We start from the raw sequence: 9,399 nt of genomic DNA on the forward strand, positions 1-9,399 counted from the left end.
TGCAATTAACAAAAGATATTCAATACAACCATACTCAATTCATATCAAAAATTCAATGACTACGTCCTAGCCCTAGGATAAGAAAACTAGCAAATCATAACTAATAAATCAATCCAATTATTTCTCAAACATAAATTCGCATTCAACATTCTTAAAAACAATTCAGCAAATAAAAAATAAAAAAATATATATATATGAGAAAGGAAAAGAACTCTGTATTTGCAAAAATCCTCCGTTCCGTTCTTTCTCCCAGAATTCCAGCTTTTTCTTCCTCTCGGAATTTCTAGCTTTTCCTCCTCTCGGAATTTCAGATTCTCTGCTTCTTCTTTTTTTTTTATCTGCTTCTCCTCCTCTTCGTATCTGCTAGCTCTCCTTCTCTTTTTCGGAATTTCCTTTTTTTGAATTTTAAAACAGATTTCTCCCTATCTGCTAGCTGAAATCCCGAAATTCTAGGCTGATTTTTAGACTCGACTCCCAGCTGGATTTAGAGCACCAAAACGATATACTTTGGAGTTGGACCCTTCACGAAAGTTTTAGATATAGTTCTCAGCTTTCCAACGCATCTGGGTTTGCATTATTCTGACTTATATAACTCCAGATACAAGCTGAAAACCGAAACAGGGTCTGGGCCGCAGTAAAATTCTGGACAGATTCGGACTTCTCCGTTTCGGCTAAGTTTTGGACTTTAAAACGGCAGAACTTGGTTTTGTGATCTTCATAAAAGTTTTAGATCTCCATCTTATCTTTCCAGCAAGCTAAACAACATCTAAAACGGAGGTCTGTAGCTCTAGTTAGAACCCAAAAACCGAACAGTGTTCTGGGTTGACTAGACCAGCCCAATTTCAACCAATTCAATAATTAAACACCTGCAAAATACCAAGAATTTTCAAGAATTAAATAAATATAAAAGACACCTAAATTCTAGACAAATGAGCTAAGAACATACAAAACACTCTAAAACAAAATAATTAAGACTAAGAAAATGTGTGAAATAAATTCCCACGTCAAATACCCCCAAACTTGAATGTTTGCTTGTCCTCAAGCAAAAGAAAAAACATAAAAACAAAGGACAATAACCATAGTCAGGCTCAACTCATCACACCCAAAGGACCTATCATGTAAACATCAAATCTTCAACTTAGTACATAAACAATAGCAAATAAAGGAAAACTAAGCATACTCACATTCTCTAGATCAAATATCCATATATAATTCCAAACTCAATCATATTTATCATGCGACCAACACAATTGAATCATGTAACAACTCAACCTGCAATCACCCCTTTTCACTACTACAAACAAGGTAGCAAACTAGAGAGTTTTTTTTTTTTTTTTTTTGAAATTTATTCTTTGTCTTTAAGTTGTCACTTGCCTTTTGACGCGAATACAAGCATTTGTGATGGATGCACCCGGTTACTCAACAAGTCACATACTTAAAGTGCTTTTGCATACTCATATTTCAAGTTGCCGTTTGACGTAAAAGTAAACATTGGTGATGAATACCCCTAGTTACTAAGCAACTCAAAACATTGGAGTAGAAAGAACTTTGTACACATTTATTTATTCGACTGTCTAATCATTATCACTCTATTTACTTAAACCCTGTTTAGGACTAGATCAAAGGGGATAATCACAAGAAAAGCATCACACTCATCTTTTATGCATAATCACACAACTCATACAACTTTGCAAGGAAAGATGTACTTCAATAATCCCAAAGGAAAACAAATATGCTTACTCTTGCTTTATAAGATATTGCCTATCCTAAATCAAAATTCAATGCTTAAACACAATAAAGAACCCAAAAGTGTAATGTTGATCCTAGATAAGTCTCACACAAGTGCAAATGCATGTTCATTTCTCCTAATCTTTCACATAAAAATTTGGTTTGGAAGACATGGATATGATCACCAATTAACTTGCATGAAAGTGAACAAACCAGAATTTCGAAAAAATTTTCTTTCTCAAACAAACATAACCTGTACCAACATTCAGCATAATCAAATATCCACTCCCCCAAATTTTCACATTGTCCTCAATGTGAAAGCAAAGAAAAATGGAAGACTAATACTCCCCTTTTAGCAAGGCTGAACACAATGAATGTCCGACTGAATTGAACACGAACTAGCTTTTTGCTTGATTTTTCTGCACCTACACAACACAACCAAAAAGAAAGGGGTAACAACAATAATTATTCAAAGACTTAAATAAAAACAACAATTAAAACATATAACAAAAGACAAAAGAAAGGATTTTTTTTTTTTTTTTTTTTTTTTTTTTGTGGTTGGGTTGCCTCCCAAGAAGCGCTTGTTTACAGTCATTAGCTTGACTTCCACACCATCAACCATAGGTAGGATTCTTCAAAGAGTAAATCACTCCTTTAGGAACCACATTACTAGCAAGATAAGGCTTCAAACGCTGCCCATTAACCTTGAATGCACCAGTGACCTCACTACGCACCTCAACAGCACCATATGGATACACTTTCGTTACCGTGAATGGGCCAGACCACCTAGAACGAAGCTTGCCTGGAAATAACTTAAGTCTTGAGTTGAAGAGTAATACTTGCTGCCCAATTTCGAAGTTTCTAATCTGAAGATGTTTGTCATGCCAATGCTTTGTCTTTTCCTTGTAAATCCGAGTATTTTCATAAGCATCCAACCTAAACTCCTCCAACTCACTCAACTGTAACAATCTCTTTTCCCCCGCAGCTTTCAAATCCATGTTCAAATCCTTGATTGCCCAATAGGCCCTGTGTTCCAATTCCACTGGTAAGTGACAAGACTTTCCAAAGACAAGTCTGTAAGGAGACATACCCAAAGGTGTCTTGAAAGCTGTCCTATAGGCCCAAAGTGCATCATCTAACTTATTTGCCCAATCCTTTCTTGAACTGCTCACAGTTTTCTCCAAAATTTGCTTCAATTCCCTATTTGCAAGTTCCACTTGCCCATTTGTTTGGGGATGATAGGCAAGTGCCACCTTATGAGTAACCCCATATTTCTTCAACAAAGCCTCAAATGACCGATTACAAAAATGGGAGCCTTCATCACTAATAATAGCTCTCGGCACACCAAATCTTGAAAAAATATTTTTCTTCACAAATCTCATCACCACTCGAGAGTCATTAGTCTGAGTTGCAGTAGCTTCAACCCATTTAGACACATAATCCACTGCTACCAGAATGTACTGATTATTGAAGGAAGAAGGAAATGGGCCCATGAAATCAATTCCCCATAAATCAAACAGTTCAACCTCCAAGATATTGGTCAAGGGCATCTCATTCTTTTTCGAAATGTTGCCAACCCTCTGACATCTATCACACATGCTCACATATTGTCTAGTATCTTGATACATGGTCGGCCAATAAAAACCAGATTGCCATACCTTTGCAACTGTCTTAGAGGTACTGAAATGTCCACCACACTCCAAGGAATGGCAATGGTCAAGTATATCCTCCATCTCATCTTGGGGCACACATCTTCTAATCATCCCATCTGCACAGTGTTTATAGAGTAGCGGTTCTTCCCAAAAATAATGCTTCACATCCCACAAAAACTTTTTCTTCTGATGATAGCTCAAATCAGGGGGAACAATGCCACTCACCAAATAGTTCACCAAATCAGCATACCAGGGGATGACTGAAACTGCCAACAACTGCTCATCTGGAAAGCTTTCATTAATGGGCACCTCATCTGCTCTTGACTGCCCCTTTAATCTAGACAAGTGATCTGCCACCACATTCTCCATGCCTCTCTTGTCTCGAATCTCAAGATCAAATTCTTGAAGCAACAGCACCCACCGAATCAAGCGCGGTTTGGCATCTTTCTTTTTCAGCAAGTACTTGATTGCTGAATGGTCCGTATATACGATTACCTTGGAATCTACAAGATAAGATCGAAACTTGTCAAAAGCAAACACAACAGCAAGCAATTCTTTTTCAGTAGTTGCATAATTCAACTGTGCATTATTTAAAACTCTACTAGCATAATATATAACATGCAACTTCCTGTCTTTTCTCTGGCCGAGAACAGCACCCAGAGCGAAATCACTAGCATCACACATTAGCTCAAAAGGCAAACTCCAATCTGGGGCTGCCATAATTGGTGCTGACACCAACTCTTGCTTCAACCTGTTAAAAGCATTCAAGCAGTCCTTATCAAAATCAAACACAACATCCTTATTCAACAGATTACAAAGAGGTTTAGAAATTTTAGAGAAATCCTTAATAAAACGCCGGTAAAATCCTGTGTGACCAAGAAAACTTCTAACTCCCTTAACATTTGTAGGTGGTGGCAATTTTTCAATAATTTCTATTTTTGCTCGGTCCACTTCAAGGCCTCTTGCTGAAATTTTGTGGCCTAAAACAATACCTTCCTGCACCATAAAATGACATTTCTCCCAATTCAAGACCAAATTGGTCTCCTCACAGCGCTGCAAAACTCGAGATAAGTTATCTAAACAACTATCAAAAGAAGATCCAAAAACAGAAAAATCATCCATGAAAACCTCCATGATCTTTTCAACAAAATCAGAGAAAATAGCCATCATGCAACGTTGGAATGTAGCAGGTGCATTACACAAACCAAAAGGCATCCTACGGAATGCAAAAGTACCATAAGGACAAGTGAAGGTGGTCTTTTCTTGATCTTCGGGGGATATAGAAATCTGGTTATACCCTGAATAACCATCTAAAAAACAGTAATATGCATACCCAGCAAGTCTCTCAAGCACCTGATCAAGAAAAGGTAAAGGAAAATGATCCTTACGGGTAACACTATTAAGTTTCCTATAATCTATGCAGACTCTCCACCCAGTTACTGTCCTAGTGGGAATTAATTCATTATTTTCATTATGCACCACAGTCATCCCACCCTTTTTAGGTACTACCTGCACTGGACTAATCCATAAACTATCAGATATAGGATAAATAATCCCTGCATCTAACCATTTAAGAACTTCAGCCCTAACTACTTCTTTCATGTTCGGATTTAACCGTCTCTGATTTTCAACAATAGGTTTATGGTTATCCTCCATTAAAATTCTATGCATACACAATGAAGGGCTAATTCCTCTAAGGTCTGATATAGTCCATCCTATGGCTTTTTTTCTCAATCTCAAAATACGTATCAATTTGTCAAGTTGCTCATCAGACAAAGAAACACTCACAATCACAGGCAAAGTATTATTCTCACCTAAAAATGCATACATGAGATGTGAGGGTAATGGCTTCAACTCCAGAACTGGTGCTTGCACATTAGAAGGGGGAGGGGGTGGCTTACCTTTGCCGATATCCTCAAAATAAATACCTCTCTTCTTTGGCTTAGGACATGTAGCCTCTAATGCACACGCCACTTTAGCAATCTCTAGATTATCATCTTTACTTGTCCCTGCACTCACTAAACAAGTCTCAAGAGGTTCTTTAGTATTTTCAGCCTTAAAAAACTCTCTGGTCGACTCATCTACAACATCAACTCGAAAAACATGATCAGTAAAAGAAGGATATTTAGTAGCTTCAAATAAATTAAACTCTACCTCTTCTTCACCAACCTTCAAAGTCAACCTACCATTCTTAACATCTATGATAGCTCCAGCTGTGGCTAGAAAGGGCCGGCCTAAAATGATAGGGATCTCGGTGTCTTCTTCCATCTCCAAAACAATAAAATCAACTGGAATGATAAACTTCTTTACCTTGATCAGCACATTCTCAAGAATACCTAAAGGATATTTGACCGATCGATCAGCTAGCTGCAAAGAGATGGTAGTAGGCTTTAACTCCTTCAATCCAAGCTTCCTAGATACAGATAAAGGCATTAGTGAAACACTAGCACCTAAATCACACAAAGCTCTAGAAAAATCAACATCACCTATAGTACAAGGAATAGAAAAACTCCCTGGATCTCTTAGCTTTGGTGGAAGCTTATTCTGGATAATGGCACTGCATTCCTCCGTCAAGGCAATGGTCTCGAAATCTTCCAATTTCCTCTTCTTAGACATGATCTCCTTTAAAAATTTTGTATATGCAGGAATTTGTGCTAAGGCGTCTGCAAAAGGAATATTAATGTGAAGCTGCCTAAACACTTTCAAAAATTTCTCAAACTGTTGATCAATTTTATTCTGCTTAAGCCTTTGAGGAAAAGGAATGGGAGGAACATAAGGTTCGACTGGTGGTAGTGGGGATGGTGTCTTGGCTAGGTCCTCAACTTCTTCACTGACCTTCTTGTTCACCTCTTCATAGTCTACTTTATCACCAACTATAGTCTCACCACTTACCTGACCAAGTTGCTTACCACTTCTCAAGGTGACTGCCTTGCAATGCTCCTTCGGATTGACCTCTGTCTTACTAGGCAAATTACCCTGTCCACGAGAATTGATGGAATTGGCTAACTGCCCCAATTGAATCTCCACATTTCTATTGGAACTCGCCAACTGGTCAACCTTTGCTTCCAGTCTCTCAAATCTCTCTGAACTGGCATTGGCTAACTTCTCAATAGCTATCTCCCAAGACTGTTTACTTTCTGGTTGGGATGGTTTTGGTTGGAAACCAGGAGGATGGAGAGGTCTAGAACTGCTACCTTGGTTACCTTGATCTTTCCATGAAAAGTTAGGATGATTCCTCCATGCTGGGTTGTATGTGTTGGAATAAGGGTTGTTCTGCTGTTGCTGCCTGTTATAATTAGACACAAATTGAACCTGCATACAATCAGAACTCATGTGAGCTCCTCCACAGCAATCACAACTCAATACAGGACTAGAAACGGAATTCACATTACCTAGCTTACCGAACATTTTTACTAGAGAATCAACCTTGGCATTCAACATGTTTATGCCATCTACATCATACATACCTGGAACTTTCTTAGGCATACATCTTTCATTAGACCACTGATAATTGTTAGAGGCCATTTCTTCTAACAACTCATATGCCTCTTCTGTTGACTTACTCATTAAAGTACCTCCTGCAGCTGCATCTATAGTAATTCTGACTGAATGTGTTAATCCATTATAGAAAGTCTGTACAATCAGCCAATCAGGAAGACCATGATGTGGACACTTCCTCTGCAAATCCTTAAACCTCTCCCAGGCTTCATACAAAGATTCACCATCAAACTGAGCAAAACTGGTAATATCATTTCTAAGTTTGGCAGTCTTACCTGGGGGAAAATACTTACTCAGAAAAGCTTGTGACAAGGCATTCCAGGTGGTGAAAGAGTTAGGCGCTTTGGAATTCAACCAGGCCTTGGCTTTATCCTTTAGAGAAAATGGAAAAAGTCGGAGTCGAATAGCATCATCACTAACTCCATTCATCTTGATTGTATCACAAATCTCCAAGAAATTGGCAAGGTGTGCATGTGGATCCTCAGAAGGTCCTCCACCAAACTGCTCCTGCTGCACCATCTGGATGAGACCAGGCTTAATCTCAAAATTATTAGCATTGACTGTAGGTCTCACAATACTGGGTTGAGCACCATTGACATTCGGCACTGCATAGTCACTCAACAACCTTTTATTCTGGTTATCTTGATTATCTGCCATGGCTACTGCTTGTTTTTGCTTTAGCTCTAATCTTTGTTGTTTCCTTAATGCTCGTAGGGTTCTCTCAATTTCTGGATCAAAAGGCTCAATTAGCTCACAGTTTCGTGGCATACACTAAATATAGAAAACGTAAATTAACAAAAAGAACAAAACAGTCTAAATTAATGCAGAAAATTATTTGTATTGATATTAAAAACAATCCTCCCCGGCAACGGCGCCAAAAACTTGATAGTCCCTAGACTCTACCACAAGTGCATGGGTCATGACAAGTAGAATAGGGCAAAAAGAGTATCGTTTCCACAAGGAGGCGATTCAAGTACCAATTTATAAATTTCCTATATTATTTAGACAACCCCAAATTGATGTGACTGACTGCAATTTCTTGACCTGAAAAATCAAATGTGAAAGGTTCCTAGGGCTTGGATTTCATCAATTGAATTCCTTCAATGAATTTAAATCTGATTGTTAATATTCTGCTAATTACAATGACCGAATCCCTTTTTTTTATGTGATATCCTCTTTCAAGGTATAACACCTATACCTATATTAATCCTATGTCTACTTTCGTGATCATAGAAATTAATATAAATTCATTATGATCTGTGAAATTCTTGATTGTAGGTCACAAGGGTGTGCATTTATTTCTAAACTACACCACCAATGTTTGATAAATTCACCAACTAATATCGAACTTCAACTTTCGTTACTTCATTCAACATCTTAAGCATGCAATTCATGGCCAGTAAATTGCAAGAATGAAAACCGAAATCATCAAATTGCAATTAACAAAAGATATTCAATACAACCATACTCAATTCATATCAAAAATTCAATGACTACGTCCTAGCCCTAGGATAAGAAAACTAGCAAATCATAACTAATAAATCAATCCAATTATTTCTCAAACATAAATTCGCATTCAACATTCTTAAAAACAATTCAGCAAATAAAAAATAAAAAAATATATATATATGAGAAAGGAAAAGAACTCTGTATTTGCAAAAATCCTCCGTTCCGTTTTTTCTCCCAGAATTCCAGCTTTTTCTTCCTCTCGGAATTTCTAGCTTTTCCTCCTCTCGGAATTTCAGATTCTCTGCTTCTTCTTTTTTTTTTATCTGCTTCTCCTCCTCTTCGTATCTGCTAGCTCTCCTTCTCTTTTTCGGAATTTCCTTTTTTTGAATTTTAAAACAGATTTCTCCCTATCTGCTAGCTGAAATCCCGAAATTCTAGGCTGATTTTTAGACTCGACTCCCAGCTGGATTTAGAGCACCAAAACGATATACTTTGGAGTTGGACCCTTCACGAAAGTTTTAGATATAGTTCTCAGCTTTCCAACGCATCTGGGTTTGCATTATTCTGACTTATATAACTCCAGATACAAGCTGAAAACCGAAACAGGGTCTGGGCCGCAGTAAAATTCTGGACAGATTCGGACTTCTCCGTTTCGGCTAAGTTTTGGACTTTAAAACGGCAGAACTTGGTTTTGTGATCTTCATAAAAGTTTTAGATCTCCATCTTATCTTTCCAGCAAGCTAAACAACATCTAAAACGGAGGTCTGTAGCTCTAGTTAGAACCCAAAAACCGAACAGTGTTCTGGGTTGACTAGACCAGCCCAATTTCAACCAATTCAATAATTAAACACCTGCAAAATACCAAGAATTTTCAAGAATTAAATAAATATAAAAGACACCTAAATTCTAGACAAATGAGCTAAGAACATACAAAACACTCTAAAACAAAATAATTAAGACTAAGAAAATGTGTGAAATAAATTCCCACGTCAAGACTCCTCCCGGATAACCGGGTCTCAAATAACGCACAGATTTCAAGGTTGTGTTGTTGCACCGACCTTTGAAAAGCCAA

The 9,399-nt window shown here is 37.6% G+C and overlaps 1 non-coding gene across 1 annotated transcript; it reads left to right on the forward strand.

The window, feature by feature from the left end:
- The first annotated feature begins 7,035 nt into the window (after window positions 1-7,035).
- LOC148700659 (small nucleolar RNA R71) lies at window positions 7,036-7,142 on the forward strand. Its single transcript, XR_015971604.1, has one exon. It is a non-coding gene; the product is annotated as a small nucleolar RNA R71 (small nucleolar RNA).
- Window positions 7,143-9,399: the final 2,257 nt, after the last annotated feature.

The sequence above is a fragment of the Phoenix dactylifera genome, chromosome 11 (genome assembly GCF_051530095.1).
Source record: "Phoenix dactylifera cultivar Ajwa chromosome 11, Ajwa_hap1_PhDact_Kaust_v1.1, whole genome shotgun sequence".
Lineage (NCBI taxonomy): Eukaryota > Viridiplantae > Streptophyta > Magnoliopsida > Arecales > Arecaceae > Phoenix > Phoenix dactylifera.